This window comes from Ctenopharyngodon idella, chromosome 3 (assembly GCF_019924925.1).
Source record: "Ctenopharyngodon idella isolate HZGC_01 chromosome 3, HZGC01, whole genome shotgun sequence".
NCBI lineage: Eukaryota > Metazoa > Chordata > Actinopteri > Cypriniformes > Xenocyprididae > Ctenopharyngodon > Ctenopharyngodon idella.
The window spans coordinates 16,064,257-16,084,146 of NC_067222.1; the positions used below are offsets into that span (position 1 = coordinate 16,064,257).

At 35.7% G+C, this 19,890-nt stretch overlaps 2 long non-coding RNA genes across 2 annotated transcripts; both read left to right on the forward strand.

Moving 5' to 3' along the window:
- The first annotated feature begins 5,256 nt into the window (after positions 1-5,256).
- LOC127508259 (uncharacterized) lies at positions 5,257-9,485 on the forward strand. The gene is made up of 3 exons (XR_007928757.1): positions 5,257-5,324; positions 8,495-8,556; positions 8,812-9,485. It is a non-coding gene; the product is annotated as an uncharacterized LOC127508259 (long non-coding RNA).
- Positions 9,486-18,175: 8,690 nt separating this feature from the next.
- On the forward strand, positions 18,176-19,890 carry LOC127508257 (uncharacterized). The gene is made up of 3 exons (XR_007928755.1): positions 18,176-18,292; positions 18,441-18,528; positions 19,165-19,890. It is a non-coding gene; the product is annotated as an uncharacterized LOC127508257 (long non-coding RNA).

The following is a 19,890-nucleotide window of genomic DNA, read 5'->3' on the forward strand; positions in this document are numbered from 1 at the left end:
GAGTGTGTCAGTAGCGAAGACTTTTATGTTGAAAAGACTGAATTGTTGTGAACACAGAACAAGACGCAACTGACAAATGCTTTGACTAGCGCTGTCAGTCACGGGAAAAACCCTTAACTGTTAAAAGGACGAGAAAATACATCTATTATCAACAGGACTGACTTAAAGGAAAATGTTAAATCTGAATGCAGGTAATAAACAGGTTGCTTAGGCTGTTGCGTAGTGATACACAGAACTGTTGAGTGAAGCGGTCTTAGCGTTAATAAAATGCAGCTATTGACTAATCAGAATCAAGGACAGCAACTAACCATTTTATAATTCACTAATAAAACACTGATTCAGATCTGATTCAGACTCAATCCAGTTTGAATGTGAACAGGCCTTTGTTTTCTATCATATTGTCTGATGTTTGTGATCATTGTGTGTTTTAAAGATGTTCTGGATGAAGTGACTCTGTCTCTCCAGCTCTCACGTAAAACATTAAGAGCTTTAAACCCTTTAAACTTTAATATTGATTCATCATTGTTAGTGATCATCTGATTTCACTGGTTTATGTATTCATGATTTTGTTGTCTATATGGTTCGTATAGATCAGTTGTGGTGGATTTCTGTTCTCTTGATATTCTTTCTTCTGACATTTCTCTGTTTCACGCTGCGGAAAAGGATCTTCAGGTGAGTCCAGAAACTTTATTTGTTATTAACTGACATTTAATGACTAACAATGAGTGAAATGATCATTTATGATTTGACCTCTTTTATCTGTAGTCATATTTAATGATGAAAGCAGTGGCTTAAAATTTAAAATCTCCCTGAATAAATATAAAGTTCTTTGGTGGATATAATAATATTTAATAATAAGTGTCGATCTGTTCTCAGATGTTTTTTGAAGGCAGCGCCGTCCGTCTGCAATGATCTAGACAAGAGGTGAGTGAATCGAACTGAGAGAAAGACTGAGACTTTTACTGAATCGCACAGACGGATGATGATTTATTCTGATGTGCTTATGATTATGTGTTTCTATCAGGGATCCTGAATCTGACGGGACTCTAATGAAGGTCAAATTGAATCTGATTGGACTCTGTTGAAGGTCAAATCTGATTCTCCTGATTTACTGAATCACCCTGAATCTGACGGGACTTTGATGAAGGTCAGATCTGATTCACTGAATCACTCTGAATCTGACGGGACTCTGATGAAGGTCAGATCTGATTCACTGAATCACTCTGAATCTGACGGGACTCTGATGAAGGACAGATCTGATTCACTGAATCACTCTGAATCTGATTGGACTCTGTTGAAGGTCAAATCTGATTCTCCTGATTTATTGAATCACGCTGAATCTGACGGGACTCTGATTAAGGTCAAATCGGATTCGCTGAATCACTCTGGATCTGACAGCACACTGATGAAAGCGCTTTAAGGTTGAGATCATGACATTTGACGAGTGATATTTCACTGGTTTGTGGTTCCTGGCTTTGTATATTTTGTAAAATGTAGCTGAAGTAATTTTTTAATGATTATTTTTGAAAAATCATGAAATTGTTATTTCTGATCAGGCATTGCAATAAATTAATTTTCTGACTTTGCCCTTTTTAGGGTTAACTGGCCCACACTGAATAGTGGAAAATCACAATAGTGAAGGATTTCAGAAAGAGTCACCTGATCAAAAATGTACCTTAAAAGATTTCACAAATCAGAAAAGTTATGTTAAGGACATAGTGTGTATATATATATATATATATATATATATATATATATATACACATATATATATATATATATATATATATATATACATATATATATATATATATACATATATATATATATATATATATATATATATATACAGTATAGCCATACCAAAATATATGTACATATATGAAATATCAATATACTGTATGTAATATATGCTCATATCTAATGAATGTCTGATGAATCACGTTTTTATTTACATCACGTGGATAGCTCACAACTTACAGGACTTAAAGGATCTGCTGCTAATGTAGTGGTTAAAAAAGATCAATATGATTAACTATTACAGTTCATAACTATTATCAGCTTGTTAATTGCAACATAAAGAGTGCTAAGTCAAAATGATTAATTCATGTGATGTTTATTATTGTTCTAATTCTGTTGGTTAACTAAAAATTAGATGTAATTCATTGAGTGTCCAGTAGGGGGAACTCAAAGGCTGCCAGGAGTAGCTAACTCGAACTATGCTGTGCGTTACAGCCAATACAGCTCAGCACGCAGACAGCAGCACGAGTCCGGGTCTCTTTTATTAATATATATTTTCCCCCTTTTCAAGTCGAGGGGTGCAACACTAACATCTTGGTGTCAGAAACCACAGCACACCTTCAGGGGTCTAGAGGAGTCCATGCCTCGACGGGTCAGGGCTGTTTTGGCAGCAAAAGGGGGACCAACACAATATTAGGAAGGTGGTCATAATGTTATGCCTGATCGGTGTATATCAGGTTCAGTACATGTCAGTTTTTCTCAAGGAATAGAGTCTGAATTAAAGCTGTAAACTACACTGGAACTCTGTCAGTCGCTACATTACTGTAATATTACAGGTTAAAATTAACAAATGATTTGAATGCAAACATTTTACTTGCACATAAGGCAGTGTTTATTCCAATAATAAAGTTATTAATTAAATAACTTTTTAATGACATAATTAGGTTTCTATAGTTACACTGAAACTCATTGTCTGATTGAGCCGGATGAAGGAAACCTGTCTGGTAACAGGGTCAGTGGTGTGGAGAGTGAGGCGGGTGGCGTTAGCTTCTGACGCGACCAAATTGACTTCTAATCTGCCTTTAATCTGAATTTATTCTTCTCCCTTCTTCCTTCTCAGTTTGGAAAGGAGTTTATTTTAGATAAAAATGAAGAAAATCATATTACTGCACTCAGAACCATAGCTCCCTTCCTGGACCGTTACTGATCAGAAGGTTCAATATGGTTAGGGTTTGACCATTAATGCCCTAATAAGGCAGCATCCACTTATGATTTAATTATTGCATACTGTTTTTTAGTGTTCTGCAATACACTGAGGTGTAAATAGTGATATTTACACTTATAGTGCAAGGAAAATACCATTATTTTCACTGTGCAAATTTTTTAATGACAGATTAATATGAAGTAACTTCATATTAGTGGAGAATTTTATTTAAAAAAAGACAATTAAATATTATGTGAAAAGACCAAGATAGATATTTTATTATTACTACTATTGTTATTATTAACAACATTTGGAATTTAAGTAGCAGGACATTCAGTGGATTTGAAATAATAAAATGGTGACAAGAAGCTGTGGCAGTGTTTCTTCTAAAGAGCAATTTCTGATTGTAGGTTGGCAGACATATACATGCTGAACTACCACTGAAACTCACATAAAATCTACTTTGTTCAAAAACATATAAAACGACATGAAGGGGGGATCATTTCACCTTTGTCCTCATGTAATCATTGTGGTTTTCATTTCCAATTACACTCAAACCACTGCTAGGTGTGCAAGCTGGGTAAGCTCCATTTCCTGAAAACTTGCCAGTTGCGAGAAATTAGGTCAGCGCGCTTAGAAAGACTCAACAGAAAAGAGTAAAGGGTGCGGGAAGAGAGAAAAGGGATACAAATGAGAGGGATCAGCATAAAACTTTGTGATTATGATTTTGTTAATGGAACAATGATTAAAAAACACATATGTAGTCTGCTTGATGATCCATTTTCATAATGATAAAGCATGGTAAGAAATCTGAAAGGAGTGCTCACTGCGCTGATAACCGTGTAAATACGAAGAATCATGCTGTTCTCATATCTCCACCGTGGGCCACGGCATGCAAGGCAAGTTTCATTTCTACAGCTCATCTAAAACTAAAGTTTCACGTGAAATCAAATGCCTGACAGAGACACAGAAAACTCACTGCAGGCTGTGAACAACAACACGTTTCACCACTTTCAGTCTAACTAATCCCCAGACGCTTTGTGTCCCAGACAGTCGATATATACACTGTAGCTGAAAGCAGTAAACAAAAGTGTTAAGCGTTGAATATTGAAAGGCATGCGCTTTATGGTACGAACCACTAAAGCCACACTTGTAGGGTTGGGTTGCACCAAAATTTCTGCATGTCATTTTTCATTAAGCATTATTTGAAGCTGTATTTCCATCACCTGCCACACACTCACTTCTGATGACCTGTAGATTCTGTGTCCTGCCAGCTGAGCAGCAGATGCCTCTGGCCTGTTTTCTTATAGTCTAATAATGTTTATGATATACCTTCATCCAGCTTATCTTGGTATTTGTGCTCTGACTAACAGCAGTGAAATACTGATGATTCTACGAGATGGTAATGAGACCCAATGAGCCACAAACACCACACCATCCCTCATGTCTGGAAGCTACTCACTCATTTCTAACAATGAGATAAATAATCAATGGTTTCTAAGAAATACACTTCCCCTATGAATCTCTTACATTAAAATGTATGAAATCTTGCATCATTCATGAAACAATATTGCTCTAAATAACGGACTATTTCTCAGACTGGCAAAAATAAAAATGGACTTTGTCTTTAAATTTATTATTAAATTATCAGTAAATTTACATGCAAACATCATCCAGCAGACTTTTGAAGCTTTGTATTCCCGACCAGACAGTCAGATTGACAGAGGGTCAAAAGTGCATTATGGGTGTTGATATTCTTGGAAAAAGGGAACACCACAGCCAATTTTCTTGGCTTTCCCTAGTAATGTAGCAAATAAAAAATATAAATACACGTTTCAACTGCATAGAAAGCAAAGTTTTATTATATAAACTGCCCCTTTTACCCTTCAAGACCTGAAGGCTTTTTTAGAGTTTTTTCTGAGCGACATACACAAAAGTAAAGACTCATAACTCTTTTAACATCAAGCACGTCCCGCTCTATATATTCTCATTCATGCATTTTATCACTCTGAAGTGTCAATAGTGCAATATATATATATATATATATATATATATATATATATATATATTGCGATACAATATAGCAAAGTCTCTAACGATAGACATTTTATTTCATGGTAATGCTATATATCGCCCACCACTATGAATCACTGTAGTGAGAAACCACTTCAGTGCAATATAGTACAACACTGTCAAAGAGAAAGACTCAAACTGACTGTGTAAGGTTTTTGTTCTGCTCCAAGTTTACTTGTCACTTGTATAGTTATGTAGTTTTGGTGCCCCCCAGTGGCAGTTCTCTAAAAAATAAGTGATCGCTTTGCGGTCAGCTCCTCCATCTTTGGATGCCATCCTTTGTTTTGCGTTTGTAAAAGCATCATCTGTAAGTTAATTCTTATTTACATAATACTTGATGATACATATTTTCATATATTTGTGATAAGTTTATTCAGAGCTTTGTGATGATAGCCTTTAGCTATTAGCCTAGCCTTTGTTTGACACAGCACTCAATGTATTAATCTCAATCTTCTTGATAAGATAACTTCTCTATATGAGTCAATATTTGTATTTGTTGCCAACTTCTTGGTTATCTGATAATCCCATTTAAGTAAATTGATGACATTGATTGAATTTGGGGTATTTTCAGATATACTATATGAATGCTCTTTAGTCATTGCTTATTTTTTCTGATTGTTGTTCATTTGCTGTTTTTTGCAGTTTTACTCTTAATTCATAATGTACCCGGCATCTTATTAAACGTCAAAGAATAAGATGAATCCTGACTCGTCTGTACTTTATGGATGGAGTTTGGCTGGCTGTTAAATTGCATTGGTAGATGCAAGGAGAACAGTACAGTTTTACTGTCTTGTGATTTAAAGTCAAAATAAAAATGAGTTGTCTGACCACAGTCCTGTGGCCTGTTGCACAAAGCCGGTTTCAGTTTCTACCCAGGTAAGTTCAAGATTAGTTTGAGTAAACTCTGGTTTTTCGGGCTTATGAAGGTGGATTGGTTTTTAGCGGGTTTCATTGCTATGGTAACTTACACTACACGGCTATTCTGAGTTAGAGATCACAAACCCAAACTCGACCAATCAGCTGTGAGTAAAGTGACACGTATCTGATGCAATAAAGCCACTCCCCCTGTATCTCTCGCTCCAAATTAAATCAGTTTATAGTGAAAACATTTTAGAGACAAAATTGCTCATCTTTTGTTGCTAATTATTTATTATATTTATATGAATTAATTATGTATAATTCATATAATAGTATATTCATATAATATATTATTTGACAATTAATATTTAACTTTGCTTTTAAATTGATATAAATATAATACATGCATTGATATATAAAGCTTTTAAACAAATTAAGCTTATGTGTATTCATTTGAGCTCTTTGTGAATCTAATATAAATTATTACATTATAAATTATTAGGCATATTTCTTTGATTCACATGCATTGACATAGTCAGATATTTTCTTTCAGCTGCCTTCTTAAACTTTCACAGCAGCAGTGTTTATTCCTGCCTTGTAAATGCATTTAATTTCATGATATTTTTCATAACGATCTCTTAATCTTCAGAAGAGAAGTAAATTGCACGTCTCTCTCATGAGAAGTGAATCAAACGGACGCTCTGTATGTCCCGTGTGATTGGCTGTTTGCCGCACATGTCACTCTTTCAGGTGCAAGTGCTTCAGAGGTAATCGCAAACTCTGGATTGACAGAGAAAGTTTAAACCGAGCGTTGTGCAACAGCTGATCCTGATCTAAACCAGTTTGGATTTATCTGGATTTGTCGACTCCAAACCTACTCTGAAACTCAGAGTTTGTTCAGGTAGCTTTGTGCAACAGGCCACTGTTTGTTCGGTCTGTTTTGTTGTCATTTATTTAATGTCAGATTGTTTAATTCAGTAAGATGTTCTTCTGCTTCAAAGCTCAGAGAGCTGCCTACATAAATGACCAGAGAAAACTCTCATCAATGTAAAATTTCAAACAAGCTGACAAATATCAAAACAGTTTATTGGCCTGACTGTTTACTTACTATATTTCCAAAGCAGCAACAACACAGAATAAAAACAGAGGAACAATGTGCCGGTAATTACAATAAAATAAAGACAATAACTTAGTTTATGAGACTGTGAAATAAGAGTAGAAATATGAGTAGTGGATGTCCTTCTTTTACTCTAGGCCTAATGTTTGTTTTTCAAGAAAACCTGATACTCCTCCGGGTTCCCTTCTTTTGCTGAAACATTAGTCACATCAGCATTGGTCTGGTAATGGAACAAGTTTTGAAATGAGTACACACACACACACACACACACACACACACACACATTAGTCATCAGCATTGGACTTGAAATAAGTCATTTAGATTCCTTTTTTGGTGTTCATGTCCACACACACACACACACACACACAGTGAGTTTGTTGTGACATCATGATCTACAACAAAATTGCAAGTAGGCTAAGTGAGTTTGAGGTAGACTCTGCAGGGCTGGATTTGAGGAACTCTGATTCAGAATATGTGTCAGTGTCAGTCGATCTTCTCTCTATTCTGTAGAGTTTTCCTCATCACTACTGCAGTAATGTAACGAAATGAAGTGAAAGTGTTCTGACCACAGTTCATTCCTACAGAGTTGATCACCAACCTCAAGTTAAACACACATAAACCAACTGATATAGTGATGGGTCAATCATAAACAATTCGTAAAAAAATTTTTGTAACTGGGCAGTGCTTTTGTTGAACAGAGGGAAATGATGGAGTTATTTGGATAAAAGTGGGTGAAAGTGTTTAATATGGCCTGGACAGAAGGCAGTGGAAGATGAAGTTTAAAAACAATATTTCTTCCACTGTCTTCAGGCTGAGTCGATTCCACCAAAAGCGAACCCCTTCTTGAAGCACTGCGATCAAACGAGGCTTCGAATGTCATTCAATACAAGCCTCGATATGGAGTTCTGTAGTACACTGTACTGTATATGCATGTGTTGCATATTTCATACATTCATACACTTTTATGGCTCATATTTGCAATGCATTGGCAAAATAAATGTTCCCAAAGGCCTGTTGTCATATTTGACATTTACATTAACATGAAAAAGTATTTTTTTTTAAAAAAATGATGTGCAAAAATTACAAACTGTACAAAGTGTTAAACTTTTACTTACTTTTCCTGTAAAGTCCTTTATAAAAGCCATTAAAGATTTCACAGCAAAACACATTTTGCTTGATAAAAACAAAGTATGAAGTATCACTGAGAGGACAGAAGGCATGAAGGAGATTGTGTACAACAGGGTTTTCAGCAAAGTAAAGGTCAAGTTGATCATTTAGGCCCTAGAAATGTGTGTATTAAATATGATATAGGCTAATATATTCATAAATAGACATACTTAACAGAATTATACAAAGAATGTTTACTTTAAGTTATGAGAGAATAAAGTGAACGTAAATCTGAGCATCTCGACTCCTGGTGATATTATATTTTTTTCTTGTTTTATTCATAATGATAAATTGAGATTGTGTTTCATCATTTTGAATGCTCTTTGTTTTCTCAGAAGCGTTATCCTGAGCTTTTGTGTACTGACAGTTAAAATGGCTACATCTAAAACACTTCCTGGTAAGATTCTGTTTAGGAAATAAGAAGAAATGTCTGTTCGTTTGAATCGTCTTCGTGTTCACAGCTGATTTAGAGTCATTTAGTTCCCATCCAGACCACCTTCAGACTGGTATAAATTATATTTTTACTGATGGCTTTAAGTGACATTTAGTTTGTTTGCTGCTGTCTTGTGTGTTGAAGTATTTCATTTTTTCTTAAATGTGAGGAATGATGATCTTAAATACGATCATACTCCACATGTTCTGTCTCTTTCAGTGATCCGGATTCTTCTGATGGGCAGAAAAGCTCATCTGGAAACACTTTACTGGGAGAAAGAACGTTTTAAACACAGATGGGAGAGAAGCAGGTTTCTGTGATCGATTCTCCAGATCTACTGGATCCAGATCTGAATGAAGAGCAGCTGGAGATGACGAAGGAGCAGCTGCTCTCTTGATCTTCAGCACTATATGCACAAACTGCAGCGATCAGCTGAGAATGTGCTTTCAGTACAGGCAAATCTAGATCCACTTCAGTTTGTCTACAGGTCAAGCAGGGGTGTTGATGCTATAAGCACTCTGTTAAATATGATTTTATCACATCTTGAGGGCACAAAGACTTTTGTTCGTTTATTTTTTTATTGATTTTTCATCAGCTTTTAATTGTATACAGCCTCATATCCTTGCAGAAAGGTTTAAGAGTGTTCATAATATTGATTATGAGTTGATTTGTTGGCTGATGGATTTTTTGACCAAGAGGTCTCAACGTGTGAAGGTAAACAGTGTTTTATCTGATGTACTTCTTTCCTCTACCGCTGTTCTTTCACCTCTTTTATTTGTGCTTCACACTACTGAGTGTCAGACGCAACTACAGAGGCGTCACATCATTAAGATTGCAGATGATTCAGTGATTGTTTCCCTCTTTAATAACGAGGATCCTGATCATGGGTCTGTACTGGCAGACTTTACTGACTGGTATAATTTGTCCTTTTTGAACATCAATGTATTTAAAACGAAAGAGATGATTATAGATTTTAGGAAGAATCCTACAGTCATCACTCCTGCAGTTATAAATGATCATGCCGTTCATCAGTTTAAATACCTGTACTTTATTTATATAGCGCTTTTTACAATGTAGATTGTGTCAAAGCAGCTTTACATTGATAACTGGTACATTATTTGGCTGCACAGCAGCTCTTAAAGAATAGTGTCAATGCAGGTAGATCAAAGCACTGTTGAATATCAAATGTCAAGTCAAATGTCAAGTGTCCCCAACTAAGCAAGCCAAAGGCAACAGCGGCAAGGAACCCAAACTCCATCAGGTGACATCAGGTGGCAGACAGGTGGCAAATAGGTGTTAAAATGGAGAAAAAAAAACCTTGGGAGAAACCAGGCTTAGTCGGGGGGCCAGTTCTCCTCTGGCCAACAGTGCTTTGTTACGATTCAGGTAGCTATCATAAGTCCGACAGGATCGCAACATTCAAAGTATTTATTCCAGTTCCATCCAATTGAGGATCGTATTCATCACGGCTGTTGAGGAACTGTGTCGTGGCTGTCGTGTCGATGAGGCCCTCTGAGTGGATGATCTAGTTGACTCAATCTCTGCTGATACGTCAGGGCTGCGTTGTGGTCGTGTCAAGGCGCAGGTCCTTGGTCTCACCTAAATACGGCGCGGATCCGGTTGACTACGGTGAACCTCGGGATAACCAGAAAGACTAATATTAGCGTAGATGCCATTCTTCTTCTGATGTAACGAGTACATCAGGCGTTATAGGAAGTGTTCCTGGTTCCGGCTGACCTAATTTATGGTCATACAGGTAAAAGCAAGAAATAATTCATGCATTTACAAAAGACACTTAAATAACGAAAACAAGCAGAATATCTGTTTCCTTTCCTAGATCTTTGAAGTGCCCCACAAATAACCACTTTCTGTAGACCTAATTATTTAAGTGAAATATTTCACGTAGCCTATGCCTAAATATTCCCTTTTACTGTATATGTGTTATGTAGCCTATATTTTATTCTTTTTTTTCTTTCATGATCAAATTTGTGAAACCAGCTCTCTTTATCTTGTTATAGGCTAATATATAAATCCAGTAGGCTACTTTTTTGCAATAATATCTTGAATTAGGCTGTAGGCTATGAATAATTCAAGTTAGAAACAAGTTATTGATTGCATTTGAAGCAGCAAGATTTACATCCAGTCACATTAATAAAAGAAATCAGACAATGCACTGGCAATTTAGCGATATGATATGCCCACAGTTGTGGTCTTGAAACAAAATCCTGAGTCGTCTTCTGAGACCGAGACAAGACCTTCAAAAATGGTCCCAAGACTGATCTCAAGTACTACAACACTAGCAGGAAGAGATACAGTCTCAAATTTGGCTCAGAAGAAGAAAAAGAAAAAGAAAATGTATATAGTAGATCAGTAAGTTGGCTTTTTCAAGCCAATTTAATCCAGTAGCCTAGCATTAGTTAGATTTGTCACTATTTTTATACATATGTTGATTTTACAGCTTTTTAACACATAACCCCAACTGTTTATTTAGCACAATCATAGATGGATATTGTAGTCTACATTGAACTGAACTCGCATTAACTAAAGTCCCACCCAATAGATCATCGAGTGCAACGTCATCAGTCACTATGCGAAACTCCGACTACTGAATTGTGTTATTATCCTATAACTGAGGCGATTATTGGTGTGTGTACAGATTATGGAGCTAATAACAATGTTTTAGGGAGTAGAAAGTATGGGATTATTTTAGTATTGATTATATGCGCGCACAATTATCCATAAACTTCACAAATGTTGCAGATACGTTTTAATATCCAGAACCAAAGAAAGTCATAGTATTCTGACAAGTTAGGGGTATTTTCAGGACACCACAGGTGGCTGTGAATGATGTCGTGGTGAGGCTTCCCTCCTCTAGGAAGGAGCTGGTTGTCCTTGGAAAATGTTACATCTTGTCTATGATAAAGGGTTGAATATGATTTGTCAGGTTGCCACTGTTAGAGAGATGGATGAGAAAAGAAAGACCTAATTGTGTGAAACTGAGGTTATTGCAAAATAACAGATAAGGAAAGGGTATAAGAACTGTGCCCTGGCCAGAGACAAACTCGGTGATCAGAGAAAGGGCTTCCCTAATGAAAAATAAATATACTAAAATCTATTTGAAATACATTTATTTTATGCTAAGTGTACTGCATTTGCATGTACTTAATATAAATACCCTGCAATTGTACTTTTAGTATACTAAATTGGTTTACTTAAAGTCTGCTAAACTGGAACAAGTATTTTTGTGTTGAGGTCCAACTGAAGATATACTTAAGTATATTTGATTGTGCTAAAGTGGAACTATTGCAAGTATACTTTAGTACAAGTATATATATCTTGCATTCAAATTATACAGTGATACTATCCTTACTAATAGTGATATTAAACACATGTATGCTTAATATTTAGAATATTTAGAAATAAATAAATAAATGTAAATATGCATTGTGCAATAAAGAAGAACTGCAAATAAAGTTTAATTAAAATATTTATGTCAGCATGTCTGTCAACATTTGAAGCGGATCAAAACCCTTCATCAAAGTTGTCCTAAAACCTTCTTCTAAGGACAACTTTGATGAACTTTTTTGATCCACTTCAAATGCTAACTACTGTATATTAATGGATTTTTAGTTAGTGTGAAATGAATGTAGGCCTATTTTAAATACATTTTGGTAGGGTTTTTTCACTAGGGCAGACTGACATGTTTTCTCACTGTCACATACTTAACTCAGAAACTCTTAAGGAAATCCAGAGTTACCTAAACTCATGAGTTGTGCTGATGTTCATGTGCATTTTAAATACATTCTTTCTGACATGACTTGAAAACACTGTAACTGCTGAAGCTAAACCTTGACCCCCATTGGCCTGCCCCAACGTCTTACTATTGGTTGAACTACAATGATTGATATGTTTTGAACACGCCATAAAGCCAATGCCATGACACTCACCAACAATTGGTTTTGCTGTACTTTTGCTTAAACAGCCAAACTCTCTGGAGTGCACACTATTGGGAATCTGTGTTGCAGATTTTGGCACATTTGTCAGAAGGAAACTTTAGAGGCTAGAAAGTCATTGTAGCTAAAGACACAAGTCTCACCATGTATTTCAAATCTGAGAATGATCAAATTATTTTTAGATGATGCTAATTTCTTAGATGAGACTTTCTTTTTGTGCAAACCACAGAAAACATGAGGTATGAACTGAAACATCTAGTTTGTTTCTGCTAATTGGCTGTAAGGGCAATGAAAAGAATTTTCAAACCCAACTTTTGCCTACAGCTCAGACGTAACCATGAGAAATTTGCAAATAAAATTATTTAATTTGTTAAATTTTTAAGTACTTCAGTAATTTATTTTTGTTGAATACTTTGTTGACCTGTTATGATTAAATGTCCAATTCAATGAACTGTATTTAAGTTCTACTTGTTTAGTATAAAAAATAGTATTTGGCCTAGATAAAAGTTTACAGGAAATGTGTTCTGAGTTGCAAAAAATAATCATAAATTTTATAATTATGACCTTTACCTTTTTTAATAATTTGCTCACATTTTGAATATCAGGTAGGCTATTGTTTAATTTAATTCAATAGCACTTTTCACAATTTTGTATGGTTGCAAACAGATAGTTGCAAAAAGTAGTTACATAAGCGTTCTTGCTTTTCTCTGTTGGCCTTTCTTTACATTCACATTGTCTTTGATGGTTGTGTATATCTTCAACTAATAGTTTTTTTTTTTCTTCTTTTATAGGTCACAATATCAAGACATTGTTTTATGTAGAGGTTTACAGCATATTTAATTGCAAAAGGCAGATAAAATACAGTTTACACTCTTTCTAAATACCTCTTTTGGTTTTACGGTATTAAAATGACAATTACTCTTCAATTAAATTGTGTTACTGTCTTACTGCATAAAAATTACTGTCTGATTAAGGCCTATAAACACCTCATTACAAATAAGTATAAAAAAAAACAATGGTCTGTTTCTATAAGGGACGTCCCATACAGTATGCATACCTCATATCTATCCATTTTACTGCAGAATTTTGGAGATATGCCACATTATTTGACTTTAAAGGCCTATAAACCCCTCATTTCAAATAAGTAGAAAAAAAGAATGGTCTGTTTCTATAAGGGACGTCCAATAGAGTATGCATACCTCAGATGAAAACATTTTACTGCAGCATTTTGGAGATATACAACATTATTTGACTTCAGAGGCCTATAAACACCTCATTTCAAATAAGTAGAAAAAACAATGGTCTGTTTCTATAGGGGACATCCAAAACAGCATACACAACTCATTTCTATCAATTTTACTGCAGCATTTTGGAGATATGCCACATTATTCGACTTCAAAGGCCTATAAGCATCTCATTTCAAATTAGTAGAAAAAACTAAAGGTCAGTTTCTATAGGTGACATCTCTTGCATCTATGCATACCTCATATCAATCCCTTTTACTGCAGCATTTTGGAGATTTGTCCCGTTAATCAACTTCACAAGCATATAAAGACCTCATTTCTAATAAGTAGAAAAAACCAAAGGTCAGTTTCTATAGGGGATGTCCCATACTCTATGCATACCTCATATCAAACCTTTTTACTGCAGCATTTTGGAGATATATCACATTGTTTTACTTCGGAGGCCTATAAAGACCTCATTTCAAATAAGTAGAAAAAACTAATGGTCAGTGTCCATAGGGGACGTCCCATACAGTATGCATGGTAACACTTTATTTTGATAGTCCATCTGTTGACACTCTACTAGTTATCAGTACTCATATAGTAGCATGTCAACAGTGCATCAGCTGACATTCAACAACATTGATTCAACAGACAAGTAATATACATTCATCTAACTGCCTGTAGATTATAAGGCGCATTTTAATTTCTAATCTATAGATTTTACAAAAAGTGCATGCTGACTGTCAGTATTTATTTCGCAACAGGTTGTTAACTAGTAGTCAGCTGACTTTCTGTAGATTGTGTTACCATCCTCTAAGTTGTCTACCAACTACTCAAAATCAATTTGTCAGTTGAAAGTCTACAGTCATGTCAACGTATGATCAAGAGCATATTATATCATCCTTACTTAAGGGTCTCAAATGCATCAAATTAATAATTATTTAACCATTTCATTTTTATCAAGATCACTAGTTTATTATCTGTTGATAGTCAACTAAACATTGGTTGTGCATCTGTTGCTTGTCAACTAGTCTAAAGTTTACGTTCAGAAGATCATTAGTAGACATTCTTAACTAAGCATTTGTAGATATATTTTAGGACTATCCAATTAAAGTGAAAAACAGTTGATAACAGTTGAAAATCTATAAGCTATCAACAGAAAACATACAGCCATCCATTAATTATATGCAAGATATTTACCGTTTAAAACGAGAAGTTAATACCAGACTATGAACTACAATAGAACCAACACTACAGACAGGATTTTAGAGAAAGTTGTTTTATTAACAATATATTTATACAAACTCATTGTTCACTAGGGCATCAGATCTGAACAGTCTAATTATGTTGTATCAAACTTTACTTGAATTAACATTACATAAAACAAAAACAAAACAACAAAATAAAATAAACATGCTGCACTGGCGGCACTACAAATAATCAAACAAGTCTCTACCATGTCATCGTAGGGGCAAAGCAACTTGAACTTTAAATTATGAAGAACAAAACATATCTACTTACAATCTACTCCAACTTAGCTAACATCCTGTTTCCTATATTCAGTCTTTCTTTGCAGAAAAGGGGATGAGCTGTTTGTTATTTTTCATTTCAACGATCTTTTCTGCCAGTTCACCAGCTATTTTTTTTTTTTGACAAAGTTGTGCTAGTTTCAAAAGTGTGTATTTACCCTTGAACTGGTCTAGGACACTTTTGTCTGCTATGTAAATCTCTGCAATTTCTGCCGTGTCTTTCACAGCATTTCTTGAAGGCTGCGGTCATCCTGAAGCCTTTTTGCACAAGTTTGAGGACACACAGATATCTTTTCACCACATCTGAAATTGAAGCAACTGAAAAGAAAACAATTTGAATAAATCACCAATGAGTTCTATGTTGTGTCTTGTGTGGTGTCTTAGTTGCAGGGTGAGCCACAGTGTTTCCCAAAAATGTTCTCTTCAAAAGGAAAGTTACAACTTAGATTAAGGTGTGTGTCTTTGATTTAGAACATCTGTTGTATTTTATAGTGTGAGGGCAGTCTGCTAATTAAGGCAAGACTATTTGCTTATTATTGGTTTAAAAATGAGGTAAAAACTAGCCAGCATATTCTTTATATTTAATGATTAATTACAGCTTCACCTCATCCAGCCATAATAAGTAAGTGCATACATAGTTTGTCTTTATTTACTTCATTCAAAACATATGTAAAAAAAAAAAAAAAAAAAAAAAAAAGTTAGATACAGATCATTGCTGACTCAAGAAAAACAAACAGAACATTTAAGCTTTTGACATGTTGATTTCATGTCGTTCAAAAGAGAGATGATAAGAGTGATGTTGCGGGATAGTGTGCACAATGCCTCAAATCCAGTTAAAAAGCCACTAACCCAGATAGCACATGTAAGTCTGTAAGACGTCTGTTAATGATCTCTTGATCTGGAAAGCATCTGCTGTCTACATGTACGTGTGCTATCAGGTAAGATACAAATGATAACCTAAACACCTAGGCTAATACCTAAATAAGTACAACATGTCTTAAGAGCCTACCATACCTCGCTCTCCTTTTCCACCTGACCTCTTCATCTTTTTGTTTTCCTTCTTTCTTTTTTTACTTCTCTTCTTGCCATTTTTCTTTTTATGCTTCACTAACTGAGCGTAACTTCACTAGAACTGGGAATCGAAAATCAAGTCCAATTCCAGAATCGGATACTTAAATGTCTAAAAAATTGCAAAGTGACAGTCAAGTGCATTGGGAATAAGGCTCAAGTGCAACTTTTAACGCATCCTCAAAGGCAGCTGAGATACAGCGCCTCCAACTGGCCAATAATGCAATTTCTCCTGTAACTGTATTGTCACATTTGTCAAATTCATGGGTCCATAACTTCGTAATGCTACAGTAAAAATGTCTGAATATTTTAATAGTGCCATTCAAGTGCATTGGAAATAAGGCCCCAGTGCAACTTTTAACGCACCCTCAAAGGTAGCTGAGATATAAGTCTAAACATTTGAATGATGATAGTCAAGCACCCCAAATGAGCCAACAATGTAATGGCTCTCCAAACTGTAGTGTGAGATTGGGTCCATAACAACAAAATGGTACAGTAACCAACAATCCAAGGGCTCTTTCAGTTCAGTGCAATTTAATTCACATTCACTTGTATAACGCTTTTCACTATACATATTTCAAAAGCAGCTTTACAGCAAATTCATGTTTCTATGTGACAAAAACACAATAGTCTTCTTTTATGAGATGATATCATAACGTACAGTTGTAAGATATACAGATTGTAGCATTTCTTTTAAGCAAAAGTAGTGTGCATGCAAAGCAATGATAACACGATCATTTTGTATAATCATCCATGTTTGATGTTCTGGAGTCCTTCATCTGAAGTCTTCATAAGAGGCTGGATCCGAGCTGGAGCTGGAGCTGGTCTCTAGTTACCTTGTGATATTGAAATCTGTAATATTTGCTTGAATTATTTTTTTATTCAAATGATTCATTAATGCATTCAGTGTTTTTGGTCCATGAAATTAAAAAAGTCTTTGAGGTTTGGAGTGACATGAAGGAGAGGAAATGATGACTGAGATTCATTTCTGTCCTTTTTTACATTATACACATCAAATACATTTACTTCCATGGGCGATGTTTTTCCCGATGTGAGCCGTTAGCTCCACTACTTGGAGAGGCCTGGCCCGTGTATACTCCATTTACCGTGTTCCGCTCCGTCTCGCGCCTTTCAACGATACTCCTTTGTCTGTGTGCGCGGAAAGACGCGTTCGGCACACGCGCACCATCTGCAGTCACAAAAATTTGGCTGCGCGGCCACTTATCAGAGAGTCAAAGCTAGTGCACAGTCTAGTTAACGTTTCTTGCTTGCGCCGACTGAAAACACATGAGAAACATCATGTGACTGGAGAGACTCGGACATTGCAGTACTGAACACTGAACGGTCCATGCATGTGGATTTGGATAAAACAGTTAATCGATTTGATGCCGTGCCTGAACGCCGTTTATCCCTTCACAGTGGCGTATAGCGGACGGGCATGCATTTCAGTTTCTGTAGTGAATAATTGACTGGAGTTTGAGACTTCTTCACCCGTTTGCACATTGATTGTGTGATATCAACTGGCTCGCCTTCATGGTTTAAAATGGAAATATTTTCAATATTGCGACGTGGCATTTTTCTTTATCACCAGTTGCTCGCAAAATGATGGACACTGATTCACATATCGTCTTCGTCATTTTCCGTGATAATAAATTTAATTCAATTATAAATAAATGAGTAAATAAACGTAACAAGCAAACTTAAACTTGTTTGCTTAAAATTTCGACAAATAATTTGCTCTGTGTTGAAGTGAATCTGTCCTGATTCAGATCAAACTCTGTGTTGAAGTGAATCTGTTCTGATTCAGATCAAACTCTGTGTTGAAGTGAATCTTCTGTAAATGAATCATGATGATTATGAATGTGTTTTTCAGTGTTTAACGGCACAAACTCCAGCGGCGGATCGACACAAACTCCAGATTCACGTGAGTTTAGATGATGAAAGATCAAATATAAGAAACACCAAAGTTTAGAGAAAGAGAAGAAATATATAATATATAGTTGATTAATTCAGATGATTGTACAGTGTTGTTTGTGTAGATCAGCTGAATTTACATTTTGTGGCTTGTATAGATCAGTTCTGGTGGATTTCTGCTCTTTTCTTCATCACGGTTGTTCTTCTGCTCTTGATCTGTTTCATGCTGCGTAAAAGGATCTTCAGGTGAGTCACGAGTGATTCATTGTGTAAGAGAGACTTTAAATAGTCATGAAATCATAATGAAATCAAAGGCCTAAACTATAAAATCTCTCTGAATATATATATATATATATATATATGTTTTCTGAAAGCAGAGACGAGCGTCATTCAGCGCAGTTATTCAGAAAACAGGTGAGTGAATCAAAGTGAGAGAAAGAAAGACTTGAAGTGGGTTTGACTGAATCACATGATCATTCAAGTATGATACAATCATACTTGAATCATCTGTCAGTCATCTGTCCTTTCTGGAGATAAACTGAAAGTGTTGATTCACTCGCTCTCTCACACACATAGTTGTATTGTGTATATATTTAGATATAAAGAGCAATGATTGTTTATTGAGACAGCGCCAGTGTTTCTTCTGCTTCGTTCGAGACCAACAAGTTTTTAGGGCTGGAGCTGAACCGATCTTTCTGGCCCAGAACCACCTCTCGTGGTTCATGGTCCGAGAATGGACACAGGCTGGGAATACTTCAGAAAATTAACATAAAACTCATAATAAAGCATATTTACATCATTTATATCCACACCGGAACTGTGTTGTTGGAAAAGGGGTATGTGTGAATCTTCATCTGCTGTATCTGAATGTGTTTCTCTCAGGGATCCTGAATCTGCTGTCCAGAAGAAGCTCAGATCTGATGAATCTGATTCACTGAATCATTCTGAATCTGAACAGATCAACAGCTCGTGTCCAGAGGATCATCCTGTCATCACACTGAACAACATTCATTAATGGTTTCTGTGCGATATCTGTAGAGCAAAGTTATTGTCCAGTTTAAAGGATTAGTTCACTTCAGAATTGAAATTTCCTGATAATTTACTCACCCCCATGTCATCCAAGATGTTTATGTCTTTCTTTCTTCAGTTGAAAAGAAATGAAGGTTTTTGAGGAAAACATTCCAGGATTTTTCTCCATATAGTGGACTTCAATGGGGTTGAAGGTCCAAATGTCAGTTTCAGTGCAGCTTCAAAGGCCTCTACACAAATGCTCATCTTGCAAAGGTGCAAAGATTAAGTCAAATGTCCTTTACAAAAAAAGGTAAAACAACAATTTCGGGCATTTTGAAGTTGGAGGAGAAAATGAGATGGAGTTTTTCGCCCTACCGCGGTACTTCCACCTACGTCAAGAGTGACCTTTCCAACGTGATTATGTAATGCGTGGAGACATGCAAGACGAGCATTTGTGGTTAAAAAGTATATACATTTTTATTTTTTTAGAAAATGACCAATGGTTTCTCTAGATAAGACCCTTATTTCTTGTCTGGGATCATGTAGAGCTCTTTGAAGCTGCACTGAAACTGACATTTGGACCTTCAACCTGTTGAA